Source organism: Euprymna scolopes, chromosome 24, assembly GCF_053919585.1.
Source record: "Euprymna scolopes isolate OS-2025 chromosome 24, ASM5391958v1, whole genome shotgun sequence".
NCBI lineage: Eukaryota > Metazoa > Mollusca > Cephalopoda > Sepiida > Sepiolidae > Euprymna > Euprymna scolopes.
Genome location: NC_136505.1, coordinates 25,153,738 through 25,177,440, shown reverse-complemented (window position 1 = coordinate 25,177,440; position 23,703 = coordinate 25,153,738).

Genomic DNA, 23,703 nt, shown 5'->3' with positions numbered 1-23,703 from the left:
GCAGAGTTTTGAAGAAATACTTTCCTTCTCATCAGAGGGTAGGAATTAGCAAAATGCGAGATCGGATTTTACATACAAAAGTATTTGATGAAACCGCTAGTATGTCAAAGATCTTACTTGATAACAAAAAGTGAAGCAGAGGGAATATGGTGAAGAAAAAGGTGATTTCACGTGAATGGATAGTCAGGTGAAAGGTAAAGTATCCAATGACGGTAAAATCCAAAAATGTAAGTCCAAGAAAGTTAATTTAATTTTCCATTCGCACAAGTAAAATCCAAGGAAATCGTGTAATTGGAAGATGGTCCAAAATAATCCAAAAGGCCGAAATCCGTGGAATAATTCACAAATATGTACAAGGAAAGGGGGAAAAATTCCAATAAAATTTTATTTTTTATTTTATATATATATATATATATATATATATATATATATATATATATATATATATATATATATATATATACTATCATGTCTCTCGGCGTTGCCCGGTCATAAAATGCACATAACTATTATATTTTAATAATTACAAAAACTGAAACATATGCATACGACCATCATGTTTTTTCTAAACAGTTCATTTCTTGTAAGTAAAAAAAAATACTCAAGCTGAGATCGAAATCAAAACCTAAAGACAGTGAGTTTAGTACGATAACCATTAGACCAGTGTGACACGTCTATAAATAGTAGTTTCTAAACCTGCTTATTCTTAACATGAAGAAGCTGTCATGTTTACCAACCATGCATGCGCATTCATGAAACAGTTGACAAATAGATAAAAATCCGAAGACCCCCCCCCCACGTACTAATTTTTCAACTTCGACCCATTAGCAGTCCTTTTCTCCGGATGACAACATATTAAAAATGTCTGAATACCCTAAATACCAAATTTCAAGTTTGTAGATAAAAAAATTCGTTAAGTATATAGGTTGAAACATGTTCTCACACACACGTACTCACTTATATATATATATATCAATGGCTTTACTTTGCGAACGAAGATTCTTTGAAGGTGGTTGTCCACGTCAACTGCAGGCACGTTTATATATATATATATATATATATATATATATTAGAATGATAAAGATAAAAACACAAAATAATCCTTATATTATAACCTATCAAGATACAAGAAGCTCTACATGAATGGGTGGAGCAAATAATATAATAAATACTTGATGACAGTTCAAAGTTAAATAAACTTTATTTGATCATCAAATCAATAAGGAAAAAGAAAAACTCTTTAGACCTTGTTAATTGGATGATATAATAAAGTTTATTAAACTTTGAGCTATCACCAGTTGTTAATTATATATATATATATATATATATATATATATATATATATATATATATATATATATAAAGCTGAATGTGTGTGTGTCTGGTTACGAATAGGCTCCTATATGGTTGACTATTTAAAAAGTGATTATATATAATGATAGAAAATGTATCAAGACACAGGAATGGGTATGTTTGATCTGGCAGAACAGTGGTTCATTAAAATTGTGGGGTCTGCGTTCGCGCCTGGTCCATAAAGTATGGAAATAAAAAATTTAAAAATTAAAAAAAAACGTTTACAAGTGTTTTTGATATAGATATACATAGGAATACTTTGATAAGTATGTTTTAACTTAAATAGGGATGATATAATAAAATTATGGGGTGTTCGTTCACACCTGACGTCCATAGAATGGAAATATGTCACAAAGTTTAACAAGTTTTTTTTTTTAATATAGATCCACAGAATATTGTGATAAGTGTTTCAGTGTGAATAGGTATGGTATAATAAATTATGGGGTTTATCTATTTTATTTTTACTTTCATCATATTTTGCTTTTGTTTTGATACCCCCAAATTCAACCCAAATTTACAACCATTCCTTTCATAACCTATCATACTTTCATAAATCAGAGTCCATTTTCTGTAGGCTGTTTTTGAACCCAGTCAACGACGGGTACTTTTGCTCGTATATATATATATATATATATATATATATATATATATATATATATATATATATATATATATATACATATATATATATATATATATATATCTGTAGGCTGTTTTTGAACCCAGTCAACGACGGGTACTTTTGCTAGTATGTATATATATATATATATATATATATATATATATATATATATATATATATATATATATATAGTCATCGAAATATAGTCCTGTTTTGTTGTATCACAACTCATCAGTGCCACTAGACTATCACCTCTCCCAAGCCAAGGATTGAGCCTAGAACCGTCGTGTTGACAATCGGCAGTTCTCCCACTCGACCACGGAAGCGATGCACGCAAATAACTTAACCGAATATCTATTTAAACTAACATCCATCCACCACTTTTACAGTTCTAAAACCGCCTGTTTATAAACAAACAGCGAGCTTCGCATTTTTCAGTCAATTAAGTAGCTGGTGACATTATTTAAGACAGTGCTCTACACACACACACACACACACACACACACACACACACACACAGACACACGCACATATGTATACATACATACATACATATATATATATATATATATATATATATATATATATATATATATATATATATATATATATATATATATATGTGGATTTTTTTAACAATCAATTTTAATACCTTTTAAATGGTATTATATTGATTATTGTACCAATATTAATCTCGGTTTAGCTCGATGAGAATTCAGAGCAATATAATTTATACAATCAGAAAAAACAACACCTTTTTTTTTTTTTTTTTTTTTTTTTTTTAGTAGTACACAATTTTTGTTTTTATTATTTTTTATGACATGTTATTATATATTTTTTCTTAGTCTGACAGCTATTTCGAAGGGTAAAAGGACAAACGGTTGTTTTAATTATAACATACCGAATTTTCATTATTTACCGTTCTCTTCGGAGACAATTAAAATCAATTAATTACAGTCAAAAAATTGTTTTTAAAACTCATATGGGGTTGGAATTTTTTTATCGAGATGGCAACCTCGATAAAAAAAATTCCATCCCCATGTGAGTTTTAAAAACAATTTTTTGACTAATTAATTGATTTTAATTGTCTCCGAAGAGAACGGTAAATAATGAAAATTCGGTATGTTATAATTAAAACAACCGTTTGTCCTTTTACCCTTCGAAACAGCTGTCAGACTAAGAAAAAATATATAATAACATGTCATAAAAAATAATAAAAACAAAAATTGTGTACTACTAAAAAAAAAAAAAAAAAGGTGTTGTTTTTTCTGATTGTATAAATTATATATATATATATATATATATATATATATATATATATATATATATATATATATATATATATATATATATATATACTTCGGAATAGTTTTTATTTAACAATCAGTGGTTATGTAAACGTGAGATTGTAGGTTTACAAAATATTACTGGCAGTAATATTCTATAAGTTATCCCATCTAAACAAGAATTGCTCGATATGCAAGATAGAGCAAATAATTGAATTACAATTTAATTTATATATATATATATATATATATATATATATATATATATATATGTATGTATGTATGTATGTATGTATAGTAGTGGTCTGTAGTGATAAGTAGTAAGATTGTACATCTACAAAGAAGAATAGAACTGTTTGTGGCATAACGAATGATGTATTTGGTATAAATACTGTTGTAAGTGTCGCTTTTCTAGAGGTTGAAGGTTCAATCCTCAGTGCAGGTAATACTCAGATTACAAGTGCGAATTACCTAGAGGTTCTACCCGGTCACAGCTGATGGAATGAGAGCATGCTATCTCCGTGGATTAAATAAAGTGATCCGTTTGAAATTCTGCACAGACTCCTGAGCTTAACAGAAAGATTCCCGCAGTCGACAAGATACCTTTGAAGAAGGTCGAAACGGTATGAAAAATAACACTCAAGATGAAAATAGTAATCCCGATAATCCAAATAATACGAATCATTAATCCTTGTCGCATTATTTTTTTAAAATCGGTTTTTAACAATGAATTTAATTATTACGGTATCATTTGGCCATTAAATTATTAATTGGATCAAATTAAAAAACAATAACAAATGTTGTTAAGGTAATGTTGATTTGTATAAAATTATTGGATGTAAATTGTTTCTAAAACGTTCAATCTTTTAATCTATATAATATTCTGCTTGTTTCTTTCATAAGTTAGTCCGTAGCTTACGCTTTGGAAAAGGCCAAATACAATTTTTGCAAGCCAAGCTGCTTCCAAAAATGGCAAAATTTACGAAATTTGGGCTTAAAAAGGGCCCATCTGTCAAACCTAGGCAAGAATATGAGAGTGATTGCCCTTTGATGTAACCTCGTTTTCAAATATCATTACAATCATTGTTGTTATGGTGTGAGAAAGGAACCTGTAGTAATTTCGACAAGCAGCAGTTCTTCACCGAATTTATTTTTTGTATTGAACTATGTAGCATAATATTACTGTTGGAGTATTCATTAGTACTTATTAATTTATCTAATTTGGGTCAGTTCTACATTGAAAATAAAATGGAGACGATTTTCATAAAAATGTTAATAAACTCATATTTGCTGCATGTTATTAATTTTTCTGTCCAAAAAACAATTTTTTTTTGTGCTACCCAGAAAAAATATCAGCTTTATCAAAACATATTTGTTAATTCACTATATTTCTTATTCCACAGAATTTTCATGGGTCCTCCTAAAACGTAAGAATTTATTCATAAATTTGAAAGCCAGTTTAATTTTTTGTTGAACAATTATATAATAATATATCATATTATATAATAACGATAATAATAATAATATATTTTTATTCAATAATTTAAATACTTCTAATTTCCTTTCAAATTACGAAGGATATTGAAGTTATACCTTTCCTTTTTCTTCAATTACCAAAAAAGATTAAAATTGCTGATTTGTTTACAAAAAACTCGAAATGCATGATGGTGGATTAAATTTCGTAATTAAATCATTTTTTTAATTAGGATTTTTGATGCAGTTTATTCTATTACTTTAAGCTGTTTTATTTGTTATGTAAATAACACTCAATAGTAAATAATGATAATATATAAGTCACGTAGAGTTGGGAAACACTCACACACGTACACAGACACACGAGAAGCAATCACAGAATTTTATTCATATAGAGATAAGTAATAATTTGACTTGTAACATTCGTAGTGATTACATATAACCACATCAGCAGCAGCAGCGACAGCCCGTGGTTTACGATTTTGAATCTGTGTTTGGTTTATAAGCTCGATGCTGATTAGTGCAAGCGTTCAACTGCCCTTTTACCTTGCCCAATCAGAGTCCATCTCTTAGGCAAACTGAGCACGTGATGGAAGTTAATAAAAAAAGGTTAACGTACGGCTCACTTCATCTTTTCTTGGTCATGACACGGTACCGCCAACAATTTCACGTGGCTTGAATCAGCTTTTTTTCTTTATTCTTTTACTTGGGAGTCACCACTTATCAAGGCCCGAAGGTCACTCGAGGATAAGGGTTAATGAATGTAATGTGGTAGTGTCGTAATCGTCAATGGTGTAAATTGGATAGGATTTGATTATTTATGGGGGGGGGGTCTCAACAAGAACTTGTTTACATTGGATTTGAAGGCTACCAAAACTTCTATCTTGGGATGCAACAGAACAACCACACTAACCCTCAACCCCCAACCGGACAAGAAGACACATAATCCATCGTGGCAATCGCTTGACCCAGACTTCAGCATCTGTGTATGTGACATATATACGAATACTTATCTCCTCAAATAAGATTTCCTAACCTTTTTGTCTTCGTACAGACTCATGAACTTAATCTATTACGAACACTCTGCTCTTTTCCATTTAACGAAGATGATTCTATTAAGTTGATTTAAATGTTGGAATGAGTCTTTGCTTTTCTATTTTACAGACTTGATGATTAGAATGTTGGTTATTAGTCCGGAAGACCAGAGTTCTATCGGCAGTCGAGTCCAAAGACCCCCCCCCCCAAAAAAAAAAAGTGTTCTTTTTGCTTCTTTGTTTAGCATCGTAAGATGAAGGCCAAGAATAAATAGAATAATCTAGGAAGAAGAGGCACCCTCCCCTACATCTCAATGAAAAGGGAACCTTCAGGTCGCTCTCAACTACAGTTGATCCATTTATTATAATTATTAGTCATAGTTTGTAAGCTGATAGTGGCTATGTTGTTAACGATACGAACTGACTGGCGAGCTGGGTGCACAAAGTTTGAATCTAGTTCGTTCAATAGAAACGCTTTCATTTAGGATGTTGATAATCTTCAATGATTCTTCCCGTAAGTATCTGATGTCTTTCTAGAAAAAATTCTAATTAAAAAGATATCGGAGAAATGAATACCAACAATAAAATCATCTGATTAATTATTAAAGACAAAGTTCAAAACAGTCACAAATCTAATAGGTCCCACACTCTCAACCAAGCTCCAACCTCTGTCTCATCAATACAATGTTGTATCCCTGTGCTTGTTTTACAAGTACTTTAATGGAATGTGCTCAGATTAACTCATAGTACTTATGCTCCTCATGACATACATCCTCCCAGTTGACTCGACAAACAGCAAAACCTTACCCTTCGCTATTGAGATCCCTAGATATCGAAAAATCTTCTATTCTAATAGTTTCTTTCTACTCACTACTAGACTTTGGGATTCCGTCTCTGTTTCCTGCTTCCTTGACTGTATTAATCTGCAAAAGTTTAAATGTAATGTGAATAGACATCTCGCTGCTCAACTCCCTATAGTCCCTGTGAGATACGATTCCAAATAGTTGCCATTACGTTCTAAGTGGCAATATGGAGTGAAAAATATTTTTTTCTTTTTTTAAAACTACTGTTCTCATCTTGAGTTTTTTTTTTGAACTCGGGAATCATTTTATCAAACTTGAGAATCTGCACCGAATATCGAACGAACATTTTATTTAATCCACAGGGACACATGCTCTTGTTCCGGCAGCCATGACCAGGTAGATGCCCTAAATAATTCGGAATTATAGATTGAGTATGGGTGATTCGTAGTTTTATTACTTTTATAATATTCCTTCACTTAATTTTTCTTTCATTAAAAAAGTATTTTACGTCTGTAAATTATATAGCATATTATTGATGACTACTATTTTTAAAACAATATTTTTTTGATAAATATTATTTGTGATAATATTATTTTTAATAAATATTTTTTAAAAAAATATTTTTTTGAAAAATAATTTTTTGAAAAATAGTATTTTTTATGAATATTATTTTTGATAAATATTATTTGTGATAAATATTATTTGTGACAAATATTATTTGTGACAAATATTATTTGTGGTAGATATTTTTGATAAATATTATTTGTGATAAATATTATTTGTGACAAATATTATTTGTGACAAATATTATTTGTGGTAAATATTTTTGATAAATATTATTTGTGATAATATTATTTTTGATAAATATTATTTGTGATAATATTATTTTTTATAAATATTATTCGTGATAATATTATTTTTGATAGATACTATTTTTGATATATATTACTTTTGAAAAATATTATTTTTGATTAATATTATTTTTGAAAAATATTACTTTCTATAAATATTATTTTTGAAAGATATTATCTTTTATATATTTTATTTTTGATAAATATTTTGATAGATATTATTTTCGATAAATATTATTTTCGATAAACATTATTTTTTAAATGTTATTTCTGATAAATATTATTTTTGATAAATATTATTTTCGATATTATTTTTGATCAATATTACCCCTGATAAATATTATTTTTGATAAGTATTTTTTTGATAAATATTATTTCTGATAAATAATATTTTTGATGGATATTATTTTTGAAAAATATTTTATTTGATAAATATCATTTTTATGGATATTATTTTTGGAAAATATTATTTTTGAAAAATATTATTTTTGAAAAATATTATTTTTGGAAAATATTATTTTTGATAAATATTATTTTTGAAAAATATTATTTTTGAAATTTTTTTGAAAAACATTATTTTTGAAAAATATTATTTTTGAAAAACATTATTTTTGAAAAATATTATTTTTGAAAAACATTATTTTTGAAAAATATTATTTTTGAAAAATATTATTTTTGAAAAACATTATTTTTGAAAAATATTATTTTTGAAAAATATTATTTTTGAAAAACATTATTTTTGAAAAACATTATTTTTGAAAAATATTATTTTTGGAAAATATTATTTTTGATAGATATTATTTTTGAAAAATATTATTTTGGAAAAACATTATTTTTGAAAAACATTATTTTTGAAAAATATTATTTTTGAAAAACATTATTTTTGAAAAACATTATTTTTGAAAAATATTATTTTTGATAAATATTATTTTTTATAAATATTATTTTCGATGGATATTATTTACACCTTTGCTTTATTTTTAGTTTTCATTCAATATCATAATCTTTTTCTTTTAGAAAAAACTTTTCCATTTTCATTTAATTTTTCTATATATATAAAAAAAAATTTTATTCTAAATGAAATGTTATTCTTATCTATTTTGTTTGATTTAAATTTTATTTACATTCATTTATTTTTTACTTTGTTTTTGAAATCGTTTTTTACTTCCATTTTTTTTTTTACTATGCCTACCATTTCATTCCTTTTTTTAGTTCGTCTTCTTCCATATTTCCTTCTTCCCTTCTTCAAATTCTTTTTCTGAACAGGAAATAAAAAATCTGCCACAAAAGACGATAGCATTTTACTTCGAAGATGAACATATCAAAGAAGCGAGTAAATCTTAAAGATTTCAGATGAAATAGCGGATAAAAAATGTATCAGAAATATATAAAAAAAATTATATATATAAATAAAATAAAAATGAATGCTACTTGATAAAGTTGTGGGCAACTCAAGTGTTTATTATAAAACTATAATTGTCTAGTAGAATTTGGTTGGAGGGAGAATAGTGTTGCCGTTTAAGAGTTGAGGTATTTCTCTCCTGCTAGAAATAAGGAATGGTTTTATTTCACGTTCTTTTGTCAAAGAAGAATAAGACCAGGGCATCACAGCCCCAAAGGAACACGCAGCCTTTTTCTTTTGATCAGTAGAATTGAAAAGGGGATTTACAATAACCTGATTCAGGCAATGTAAATTTTTCTTTTTTTATTAAATAAAAAAAAAAAAATTTAGATTCTTTTATACAACAGGGATGCGTGAATAAATTAATGCTTTGCTTAACCTTAAGAACATAACTGAATGATAAATATATGACTTTTACCGTAGCAACATAAAAAATCAGGTATAAAAAAATAGAATTACTATGGAAATTTTTCACGTACGTTAGGCTGCGTAAAATTTTCCAATTAGAATATAAGTAATGATATGTGTTCCGGAAGTGGGGTTACACAGACAGGAAGCGGCCAGTCTTACGTGGCGAATGAGCAAGGGATGATCTTTCTCTTTCGATTGAACCACCAGAGAGTGTAGTTAGGCTTTTGGATACTTGCTTCCCCCTCCTCGGAGGGGGCTTGAGTATTTTATATGCGTACATGTAGTATTATGAAGAAAGAATAAAACCACAGAGAGATTTTTTTGAAACCCAATTTTATTTGTCAATGTTTCTTTATTATATAGGATGGAACGATAAAATTGTCGCCCTAAAGAAAACAATACTACAGCTTCATTTTAAGACTTTTATTGAAAAAAATCAATTCAGGTAAATAGATTATGTAATAGAGCTGACATCTATTCAATGTAGCCACATTCAGCCTTAATCACCGCCTCGAAATGAGTCCTGAACTGGGGGCTTGCCTTTTCCACAAGTGCCGGTGGGAGCTTGGCAAATATTCAGCGAATGGCATCGATCAGGCTGGCTTTGGTGCAGTGGGAGGTCATGTTGTTCATGTTGTGGGAGGTCATGATCATTTGATGTTCTCGACGTATGACCAAACGAAGTAGTCCAGCGGGGTCAGGTCGGGGGACGAGGGGGGGCGGTGAGAGAAGGGTAAAAAGTCATAGTACTCCTTCTGAAGCCAAGCCTCTTTGAACGTATTTGAACTTATGGGCCGGTGCCCACTCCTGCTGCCACACCCAGAGTTTGCCAGTGACCACCTAATTGCACCAGAGAATCACCACACTCTGCAACACATCCAGATACACTTTGGTGTTGACTTTCAAGCCGACTTTGAAGATGTAAGGTGGTATGATGTGACCTCCATTTCAAACCACACCAAAGACAATAACTGTGGCCGGAAATTTTGAAAACACACTATAACCGTGCCTGGAAATTTCATTGAGTTGTGCCCTCAAGCGTTGAACCGTTCGAATTTGCATTTTGAGGGTGCTGCAATAGTCCTGTTTTCATAACTTGGATCGGAAGAGAGCATGAGTTCTATAGCGGCGTTGAACATTGTGTTACTTTCAAACATGATAGAAGGTACCTATCGCTCTGGATTTGTACACAACTAGCCAACTAGTAAATGGCCTGCAAAAAAAAGAAAGAAAAACGGTTTTCATCAAACGAAATGGAATCATATCGTCTTTTCTAGGGCGACAATTTTATCATTCCGCCCTGTATTACGAAAGCCGTTCTCAAGAAGAAGATATCAGTAAAGAGAAGAGAAAATGAAAAGCTCACCATCTCAGCAACAAATCAGCTGATTTTGCGTAACGGGAATCGGGGAAGACGCAGTGGATGTTGAAGAACTATGCCAGCTATGCTATATTATCTTTTAAACTATTCGTCAAATTTCAGATTTTGATATTAAACAATCTATTATCAACAGATCAAAACAAAATGGCTGACGTATTTATATTATACTACTCTGAAATCAATTTTGAAACGTTTTTTTTTTAATTAATGAGTAACAAGTAATTAAAGTTTAAAGGAATTAAATCAAATATTATTATTTATTTTTGTTTGTTAGACGAAAAAAATATCCATATCCATGCAAGCATTTATTCATTAAATTCAGTCATTTTTCTTACGGAAGGCCTTAATAAGCAATAATAGTGTACGTTTATCCATCTTATACAACGTTGTTCAAAAACACAATATGTAGAGAGAAAAGCAATTGTCAAAATCAATGACAAAGTTGATCCATACAAAACTATATTAAGTTTTATTGACAACATATAACAGTTTTGAAAAACAATATTTGTATAAAGAGTCAACAACGGTATGTAAACATAATTTTACAAAATCAACAGTAGATTCTTTCATATGACAGGGGCGCGTTCGAAATGAATGTTTCTGTTCAACAAACAATTGAACCATGATGCTTAATTTGTCTCATTTTAAACTGACATTCAAGCCATTATCACCGCACAAGAAGAAAGGCCAGGCATATAAAATCAACAGTAGCCTTTTTTTTATATGACAGCGGTGTGTTCAATATGAATGTTTATGTTTAGAGCACAATTTAACCATGATAGCTAACTTTTGCATTTTTAACTTTAAGTTGTTATATAAAAAATAGTTTTATAAAAACAGCAGTAGGTTCTCTACAGTGCAATGTAGACTACAATGTATTGTGGACTAAGTCACTATATGGAGGCATGTAAAGTTTCCTCCCGGTACACCACGATGGGTCTCAGACTAGAGCAGGCAATACATTGATTTGATTGAAAAAAATGGTGATTTCACTGACTTCAATGATAATAAAAGTATAGGAGGGTGAAACATTTGTTGATCCTTATTCAATCCTGGGCAACGTCAGATCGCCCTACTAGTCGATATGTAAAGAGGCAACAGCGGTACGTCTGGTGGTTATCAATAACAGAAGTCGCCTGATCTTAATTCAAATTTTGCCCTAGATTTTTATCTGGAGTTTATAGATTACTTTTACCGCTTACAAGGATGCAATTGAAAACTAAGATTTACACCAAGATCAACACAACCTTTCTCGACATGATGGTAATAATTTTGTACAATGTTTTTTTTGTTTTTTTAAATAATATTTAGGAGTCAGTATTCCTGCTGGATATCTATTAGCAGTAAAGATGGTGCCTTAATTCAATTTTGAGAATAAAAACTAAAGTAAAAGAATATATATAATATGGGTTCAGGGTTGAGAACAGAATTACATAGAATTTTTATAACTTAATAACTTTTGCTTTCGTTAAGAAATTTAGTATTTTTAATGAAAAGATTTGTACTAGTCTTTTCCGGTTAATATACTTCTATAGGTTTGCGATATGGTTCTATATTAAAATTAAAAAGTAGTTCTGCATCCCATCAAACGTACACCTTCACACACAGTGGCGCAGTCAGTAAGTATCCCACCCACATCAAAAATATATTTCATGATGAAATTTAATTCCATCATAACACATTTAAGTTATTTTCATGGCAAGTGCTCGACTAAACTCAATCTATGGTCTTCATTCCCTGTAAAGGGAAGTGACGGTAGTCAAGCGGTTAACAACACAGACTGACGACCTGGGTGTGCAAAGTTAGAGTCTAGTTTGTTCCACAAAAATAACTTTCACTTAGGACTAGCCTGGGTGCCCGGCGTTATCCGAGTGTTTGGAGGTGTGTGTTGAGCAAAAAAAAAAAAAAAAAAAAAAAGTGGTAGTAGGCAGGCAGGCGCAAACGAGGAAAAGAAAGTGAAAAAAAAGTGACGTCATTGCCGTCGTGTCTATCGCCAAACCGGAAAAAAGCGACCCCTCCTTGGAGAAAAGTGCCCAGTTGAAGGCAAAGGAATTCATGTTTTTAGCCAATTTTTCGATAGTTGTCGTCCGAAGGGTCCAGCTTCAAAACGATACTGATCTCGTGAAAATCCGTCACCTCTGTCGAAAGTTTTAGGCAGACCTGCATACATACATACATACATACATACATACATACATACATTTAAACAGACAGGTGAGATTTATATTATAGATGTTGACAACCTTCATGTGGTCCGTCCTGTAAATACCTCATGTCTTTCTATAAATAATTCTGACTAGAAAAGCATTGGGAAAACTAATGCCAACAATAGAATCCTAGGATTTATACAACATATAATATTTATACATGATGATGATGATGATGATGATGATGATGATGATGATCCCCCTGTAAAACATTCACAACAAAAAACTCGTCTATTTACAGCCACTATTAATAGTTTGTCTAAATATCTTGGTCCACATCTAATGATGCGTTTGTGTCTTTTTCTACTAACATATTATCGTTTTTGCCAACATTTCTATAACCAATTTTACATAATTTCTGATAATTCAAGAATTACAAAACGCCTTGCTTTTATTTTTATTTTTTTTAAATTATGACCAATCTTGCATTGGCTTTGAAAATATCACACTTAAAATAATTTTTAAAGCTTACACTGATTTCTTGAATTTTATCATCAAAAATTCATGGATCGCTTAGCCTTTTTAATAATTTATAAAGAACAGACAGCTGGATTTTCTTCTGTAAGTGATATGTGGAAAAGAATTACGTCATCATTATTTTTTCTATTCGATGCTATGAAAATAAATGTATGAAGAAATAATAAATGATAGAAATAAAGAAAATATTTGCGAATTGTTTTGTTTGTTTCTGTAAACAAAATATTTTTCTCTCCTTTAAATCGTTGCTTTGCTATTTTGATGATACTTTTTGTTTTAAAAATGAAATTGACTCAGATGCCCCTTTTTGTGATTTTAAAACATTGTTTATTCTGTCGCACGATTTACCTTTTCTTTTGGGGTTAGTGTAGAAATCTGATACCGATTTTTTTAAATTTCTTTCGTCTTTACTCGTTGGAATTTGTTTTGTGGCAATCAGTATAATTTTAAAATTTTAATGATATCCTCTGAAATTGTTTTAAAAATTCAATCAATTATTTTTGTTCTACGTGAGAATGGGTATCAAGAAACCTAGTACTGTCTACATTGATGAAACGATAACAAAATGTGAAATCTGGAATAAGTGTTTGAATTTACGGATGAAAACTACAAGATTATGTAAATGAAATGCAATGCTCAAATTCAAACTCAATCAATTAATTGAGCTGCCATCTTCAATCAATTAATTAGGCTGCCATTTTCATTTAGAATCCTAAATAAATGGAACGATTTCATAAGATAATAATTTCTCTTGAAAATAAATGACGAATTTATGTTACTAAAATAATCCGTCCACGTAGGAATACGTAACCAATGAAATTGATTGGAATTTTTTTCATATATAAAAGACAGACCGAAAATTTACATAATTCAGAGACTAGGAATAATCAAACATAAACTTGTCATATACAATGTGATGCCGATCTAACTTCACGCATCTGACTGGGTATAGTATATATATATATATATATATATATATATATATATATATATATATATATATATATATATATATATATATACAGAGAGAGAGAGAGGGTGGAAGAGAGAATAAGGTAAGAAGATAAAATTTAAAGTTACATAGGAACTTTATTACATTATTAAGTCAATAATGGTTACAGAAAGAAGAATAAGTGTGAAATCTTTTTAGGCCATGCCATTTCGAAGCTAAAATACTTTTCATCAGAAGAGGAGGAATATTATTATCATGACCATGTAATATTGAAAATAAGAATCATGAAAAATTAGAAACACTTACATCATGTCATTTGCTTCTATTTTCAGAGCTTATGTGTAGCAATCCTTTTCTGTTTATAAGTACCTATTACAAAAGAACACGGTGCAACCTTAATAAATAGAAATTGGACAGTCAGAATCAAATATTGAATCGTCAATTTAAATGTTATCTGTAACAAACTTTGGGAGTCAAACTAGTTGTAGTTATATACAAGTTCTCAAGAGTAAATAGTCGTATATTGATTTGAGACAAAACTTATTACAGTTCTGAATTTTTTAGATAAGGGTTGATTGTTTGCATTACTTGGTTTTATTGGACTATTGTTCTCATCTTGCGTGTTATTTGTGTTACGTTTCAGTCGGTGTAGTCATGCTGGTCACCATCTTGGAAAAGAAATGGGAAAAGTTAAATGGTTTTGCATACATTCCATCTACGAAGCCAGTAACTTTTCTCCTTTTTTTCCAAGATGACGACCAGCATGGCCAACGAAGGACGGAGACTACACCTATTATTGGCCTAAAATGATTGAACATTTTCGTAGGTGGAATTGCTCTCTTGATTAAGCTCTATTTCGTTTTTTAGAAGCTTGACCAATCAAACTGCAACCGGAACTAGCTTCTATGCTAAAAATGTTATTTAAACGTTGCCTTAAAGAGAGATGCTTCCGAACACCTTGGAAAACTTCAACAGTCTGCCCATTATTTAAAAATACGGGATCGGTCTTCTGCATCTTAGTACAGACCAATCAGTCTGTGTTTAATAAAGAAGTTGTCAACCATCTCATCAAAAACAACCTATTCGGCGACAAGCAATATGGTTTTCATTCTGCTAGATTTACAGCTGATGTGCTGACGGAAATATCAGACATGACAAGTTAATCTATTGATGGGAGCTTCGCTTCTAGAGCAATAGATCTTTACATATCTAGAATATTTAATAGAGTTTAGTATAAAAGTCTACTTTATAAGACTTTTGAACTACATAACTATTGAACATGCTCTCTCAACTATTAAATCATTTCTCTCCTATAGGTTTATTGAAGTAGTCTTTAAGTGGCAGAAATCCAAAGCACACAGTATTAATGCTGGTGGAACTCAGGGATCCATCCTAAGTCGCACTCTCTTCCTGATCTTCATCAACGGTCCTCCAAATCACATTCTGAGATCTTTTATCGACCTCTATACAGATGACATTACCATTTATGGCAGCACTCCAAAGGCTGACAATAACCAGGTTTGTTCTGAGACTCTCTCTACTTTGACCTGGATCATGTTGTACAATGAGATAAAAAAAATAATAGCTAGTTACCTTTAATGCATCCAAAACAAAACTTCTATCTTTTCACAACCAACGCTACAAATCCCCACATGGCCCCAACTGAAATGAACGGCTCTCATTTTGAGGAAACACCTTGCTTTGAAAAACTTTTGGAACTAATCTTCACTCCTGACCTGAAATGGAAGTCCCACATCAGATCCTTTGCCAGAATTACTGGAAAATTGATTGGATCATTCTACGGTTCCAGAAGTATCTTGCTTCCAATGCTATCCTCCACCTGTACAAGAGTCAAATACATCCCAGGGTGTAGTCCTGTTGCCACATCTAAGGAGGAACTCCTAAGAGTACTCTTTCCTGCCTTGACACGATATAAAAACCATCTCCAGAATTTAGTGGGGAAGGACCGTTTCACATGTATACCTCCTGCTTCTCACAGAAGAGATCATGAGAGTCTATCTCTATCTATACTCTATCATTACTTTTATCGTAAATGCTCCAACCCATCCCCCCCTCAAAAAACGTTCGCAACAAATACTCATCTAACTACAACAACAACTATGAATTGTCTCACCAACTACCTACACTTATTAACCCTTATCCTTTTGGGTGATTTCTTGGCCTTGATAGGTGTAAAAAGAAAATGTTAAATAAACAAAATTCAGTGATTGTTCACGGGCGATGGCTCAAGTGCTTGTTCATATTAGATTTGAAGGTATTGTAGTCAGTTGGTAAGCAGGTTTGTTGTATCTTGTTCCATAGGTTGGATGATTTAGGGAAGAAACTGAGAGTTCATGAACGTTTCGTTTAGTTTTTGATAACGAGAGAGAGAGTTCTATACTGTGGTTGTAACTAAACGAATTGTTGCTGAGAATATTTTTGAGGGAGGTACAAGGTGTTGGGGCTTAGTTGAGCACCTATGATAAGCACAGCGATACTGGGAAAGGTGGACGTGAGGCCAGCACTCTCACTCCAAAAAAGAACCCCTCGCTACAAAAGCATCTATAAAGTTGTGGACGGCCTATGCCCCTACGAAGCTCAAGGCTATAAAAAAAAGATAAAATAATTTCTCTGTGAATACAGACCTCATAATATTGCTGTAAGATGCTAAAATAAAAAAATATATTTTCTGAATTAAATAGATATGTTTCGTAACTGAACCAAACTGTTTATAATTTTGTCAAAGCAGTGTTGTTTCCAAAATGTTATTTTGGGGTATTTGTAAGAAATGGGCACCTAAATGATTTCAGTTCATATGATGTCAGTTGCGAGTATTGACGGAGAATTCAAAGTCAGTCTCGGAATTGGCCTAAAAAGATTACGGTTTGAAAGCTGTCAAGGAAAAATATAAAAAGACAGACGATACTAAGCATGGCTAGGATTAGGTTGGTGTTCAAAAATTGTTTGATCCTCAAAATAAAATAACATTGAAAAATCTTTCTAAAAGAAAGTAGTTTGATAAACTACCACAGGGAGAGTATGCTTGGTGAAACAGAGTTTAATAGGAAGCAAAGATGCACGTGGTCAGAGGTGAAGCAAACGTTTAGGTACTGTTCACTCATTTGGTTGATATTTTTATGGAGAAACAGTTGACTCTCTCTATGAATCTGATTTTGACAGCATAGATTGCAACTAAGGAGTCTGAATCGTTTATAGTATTTATTTAGCATTTTCTTTTTTCTCATGTTGATCTGAGTTTTAAAAAAAACCTGGGATCAACTTAATTTGAGAAGAGATTCTGATTTAAGTATAAGTTCCTGCCTCCCTTTATAGCTCAGACAGTGAAACATCTTATATATATATATTTAGTAATGTGATTGATAATTTAAAAATCAAATTAGAATTTGGTATTTAATTCTAATTTGATTTTTAAATTATCAATCACATTACTAAATATTAAATTAGCTCTAGGATATTTACCTATCGAGCTTATTATATATCTAAATTACAACGAGCACTTTTCTTTCCCTGTATTTTAATTAAACTAGTAATTTTACTATTACATTAAAATACACTCTGCTCTTTAGACTATTGTTCTAATCTCCTTTAAATTATATATATATATATATATATATATATATATATATACATATATATATATATATATATATATATACTAGCTGTACCCGGCCACGCGTTGCTGTGGTTCAGTTTGTTAAAATGGAACACATTCCTCAAGAAAAATTGCATTTTGTTCGTTTATTTACTTTTATTATTTTTGCAATTTTTTTAATCAATAAAAGTTGTTATTTTTTTCTCCCCAAAAAAGATTAATCTTTTACCATAAATTGTTAGGTGAAAGTTGTTTTTTCAGGAAAACTTGCACTTTTGTTTTTTAAGAAATTTGTCAATAAGCGTTTCTCTTTGAAAACGAAATTTTTATTATAAAAAGAATAGATGGATGCTTTACATGAACACTGTAAATAGTTATGTGAAACAGAAAAATACTTCCATCATTAATTATGCAAAAAAATAAATAAAATTTTGATTTAGTGTTTCAACATAATGCTTATAAATTACGATAAAACTTACTGAGTATGTGCTGTTTTACGGTTGTTGTAAAAATGAAACGGAAACTTAAATTTCGCTTCGTTTTAATCTTTCTTAATTTTTTAATTGTGCACCCCCCCCCTCAAACGAATATAATCAAAACAGTAACATTCAACAATTGTACTTTATGTATATAAAACACAAAATATTTATTAAAAAAAAAAGTTAATAACGAAAGGGAAATAATTCCATTTTTAAACGAAAAAGTCAGTTTAGTATATCTTTTTGTTATTTTTTACATAAGTCCAACTTACCATTCACATTGGAAATGTCGACATTTATAGGTTGTAGGGTACGTTTACAACGAATAAACACTCCAATCTAGTAGATGTATCAGAATTTTTGATACCCTTATCACGAAACTGCGAATAAAATATAAAAATCTCGTAATTTCTCTTTTAAAAGTTGGTTGTTTATTTTCTTTATGGATTATACTTCCAAAATATATCAATAAAGTTGTTTTAAAAGTAATAGAAATATTTTTTTTATTTTTTAAAAAACTAATGAATTTTACGAACTCAATATTTTTCAATTTTTAAGCTTTAAAACTCTATCAAAATTTTTCTATTGATTCTATTTTTACGATATTTTCAGGGTCAATGTGAAATTTTATGCCCTTTCCAATAAACCGAATATAATATTTTAGACAAACGTTTTTTTTATTCACGCCCCCCATTTTCAAGTGTCTATTAAAAAGTAAATAATTAATTTACTCACCAAAGTTTTATATATCACAAATTGAATAATAATAATAATAATAATAATAATAATAATAATAATAATAATAATAATAATAATAATAATGGTCAATAAGTAATATATTCAAATTTAAAACAAAAAAGTAGTGTTTTTAGAAATTTATCTGTAAAGTTCGAAGTTTAAAACCTGTTTTTTTTTTAAACCACGTTGTTTGTTTTTTCTTTTGTTTTTTGTTTTTTTATGAAACCTTGGTCCTTGCTTCTTTAATTGAAAAAAAATTAGGGCTTGAATTACATTTTTCGAGGAGTTATGAGCTTGGAAAGACAGGAGGTCGAATAATTCACGCCTCCCATTTTGAAATGTCTATTAAAACGTAAATAATTTACTCACCAAAGTGTTATGTATCATAAATTGAAGAGAAAAGGTCAATAAATAATATATTCAAATTTAAAACAAAAAAAGTAGTGTTTTTTAGAAATTTACCTGTAAAGTCCGAAGTTTAAAACCTTTTTTTTAAACACGTTGTTTGTTTTTTTTGTTTTTTTTTTTAATGAAACCTTGGTCCTTGCTCCCTTAATTGAAAAAAATTAGGGCTTGAGTTAAATTTTCCGAGGAATTATAAGCTTGGAAAAACGGGGTGGAATTATTCACTATTTTTCACGAAATTTCTGACACACCTACCAATCTACCCATGTTAAGAACGGCTTTCGGAATAGACACCCCTAACCTTGCCAGCATACCCGAAAAGCTATAAAAGTTGACGTGTCGAATGTGAACGATGAGTTGGACGTAATGTAAAAATGTACCGAATTTAAAAGGGAACGAAATTCAAATTTCCGTTCCATTTTTTACAACAACCGTAAAGCATAGCATTCTATGCAAATTTTACCTAACTTACTGTACTTACTTTAAGCAAAAAAAAAAAAATATTTAGGTTTGGCTATAAATTCCTAAACTCATTTCACTCTAAATAATTTAGGTGACTGAAATAGGAATCTAATTGAATCTTTAATTTCCTGAATAGTATGCGAGAATTCATTTTTCTTCGAGTTATATCGAATTCATTAATACGGACTTTAGGGGCTTTTTTCGTAATGTTACTGTAAAAATTATGTTTTATTGTTACAAATTACGATGCTTTAAAATAAGCAAAAATAAATTCTTGCGTTTTTTATTTACTACTGAAGATCATAACTTTAGTAAAGGTATTTTTTGTTTAAACAAAATAAAATATTTTCACTGAGAGTTAAGTAAAAATAATTAGTTCATTATATTCTGCGATCATTATTTGATAAATACTGCAATTTTCATTAAAATTGGTTAATTTCCTGATTTTTTGTGAATTTTTAAGTAAATTGAGGGGTCAAAATGTTTATACACTTTGAGCGTCGGCATTCATTTTATCTGTACCTACCATTTTTCGATGAATATTTAATAGGAAAGCGACCACGTGCGGTTAATTTATCAATAACCATGTGATTAAACCCATTGAAAATTTACCGATATTGTAAACACATTCTGTTTACATTAAACCTGTAGTGTTTTTTTTAGTGATGCAGTGTTGGCAACTGAGATTTTAAAAAAAAACCCGCGAGATCAGGAGAAAGAAATGTCCAGAAAATCGCTAGATTTTTAACTTTTATCGTCTGAAATTTTCAAAAATCGCTAATTCCCCCTCCCAAAAAAACTCCCTATTTTAACTTCCTACCATAAAAAAATTATAAATATAGTATATTCAATATATAAAATGCTTCGTGTTTTCTCACTATATTTTTCTGGAATTATATTGAAGCGGTTAGCTCCCGTATTTTATCAGCTAGTTTTACCTGTTTTTTCAGAGAGGGTATTTTTTTTTGTCAGTAAACAAATCATAAACTTTTTTATGATAAAAGTTAAATTAAAATATACTGCAAATTAAACATCACAATTATGGTGCAACATATTTTGAAATTAGAAAAATAAAAAAACGAAAAAACTTTATTTTAGCATGTTAAAAGTAATTAGGTTGGTAGATAATTAAATTCTACTGTATTGATATAATTTTTTTTTTTTTTTTGCTGTTGTTTCTTGCTTTTTACAATTTTCGACTAAATACTTCTAAATTTCGTATTTTAAACTAAACTTCGAAGGTTGGAATGTCCACCCCCCACTTAAAATGTACTTGGATAAATCGATTTTAAAGCGAGATTTAGAATGGTTAGCCGAAAAAAGGTGAAAAACAAAACAAATAATCAATAAATAATTGTTACCAGAGGCAATAAATGCTACCTTTTTTTTTACTTACATGAATGAATTTATTTTATGTTTTAAAGTATTTTCAAGCGCTTGCGGGTGTGTGAGTGCGAAATATCTCCAGATTTTCTAGAATTTCCCGCTAGATTGCAAACGAAATCTCCAGATCTAGCAGGAAAACCGCTAAATTAGAAACACTGGCCACGTGACAGGAAGCGGTAATAAATAATTGTCCCTAAATAAAAAAAAATGGCCTATCTGTACAAAGAAACCCACCTATTTATCATAGAAAAATTAAGTATAATGTTATAATTAAAAAGAAATATGTAAAAACCACACATGGATATAGTAAACATATTATACCAAAACGTGGAAGCCATCCGTCCAGTGGTTCGATCAGTTGACAAACTTCTGATGGTCCTTTTGGGCCAATTTTTCGATATTTGTCGTCCGGAGGGTGAGGGCTTTCATAGGAGACGAAGTTTGTGAATTTTTGTTCCGTCGATCAAAGGATTTTAGCAGACACACAAACATACATACATACATACATACATACATACATACATTTTCGTTTTTATATATATATATATAGATTATATATATATATTATATATATTATACATATCATATAATATATATTATATATATATATTATATATATATTATATATCTATATAATACTAAAAGTCTATGGATCTTGTATGTTTGCAATCAGATTTCCGGTTTTCAACATCCGGTTGCGCATGCGTAAATAGCAACGTCTTCAATCCGTTATTCCAATTCCGGAATTTTTATATCGCTTTTAATACAAACAATTTCATTTAATTTGATCAAATAGTTATTTATATATACAAATAATACATAGATTCATAGATAATTATAATATATATTATAAAATCTATTTATCTATGAATCTATTAATAATATGAAATATTACCCTATACAATTTATGGAAAGAAAACACCTCTCACTTTCCCTCTAATAGATTTGAACACTCCTACTCCCTCTGTTTTCGTTACGTACGCGAGAAATAGTTACGTGTATGTGTGAGAGAGAGAAAAAGGGAGCGATGTAAAACTGGATAGAGTTATCCCCCTTAACTAATGCAGACCTTTTTACTAGAGGGCGTTATTACAAAAAAAATTCTTTTTGTTCTTCCCATGTTTTTTAAAGTTGTCTGCTTACATTTCCAAACAGAAAGCTGAATCGGTAAATGCACACATTTCTATTACATTAAATAGTGTTTTCCTTTACACAATGGGTACTGAATGTTTGCTTAAATTAAATGAAAAAAGTTACATTTTATTTTCATTTTCTATTTAAAAAGCCATTATTAACATGTGGAGAGTGTTTTTTTTATTATTCTGTACTTTCAACTAACAATTTCATTTAAAAGATGATATATCAAAATTTGAATTTAACTATAATAAGGATTATGATACCTGTTCAGTGCATAAGTATGACCAACCACTTATAATTCAGTAACTGTAATTTAAAAAAAAATAACAATTATAATAAACAGAACGACTCATAGAAATCTATCTATATTCTTTTTTCATTTTAATATACTTTCATAGAAATGCTTCTGTTATGTAAAAAAAAAACTATTTTCTTTATGCCACAAGTGTCACGCTCATACATGGATTCCATAGCTAATATAACGTACTGACCCAACGGGTCACGGGTGGTCTAGTATATTATATATATTATATATATACAATATATATAATATATATATAATATATATATTATATATATTATATATATATTACATATATATTATATATATTATATATAGTATATACATATATTATATATATTATATATATCATATATATATTATATACATATTATATATATATATTATATATATATTATATACATATTATATATATATCATATATATATATTATATACATATTATAGATATATATTATATATATTATATACATATTATATATATATATACTATACCATATATATATATTACATACATATATATATTATATATATAATATATATATATATATTATGTATATATTATATACATATTATATTTATATATATTATATATATATTATATACATATATATTATATATACATATATTTTATATATACATATATATTATATATTATATATATTACATATATTATATATATATTATATATATTACATATATTATATATATATTATATATATTACATATATAATATATATTATATATATTAGATATATTATATATATATTATATATATATATTATATGTATATTATATATATGATAACTAATGGCTACACATATACAAACATGTTTCAGTGACCATGTTTGCATATGTGTAGCCATTAGTTATCACATCCAACATATTTATATTGCTGTGTCTTAACATTGAGCACTCTTTGGTTGAGGCG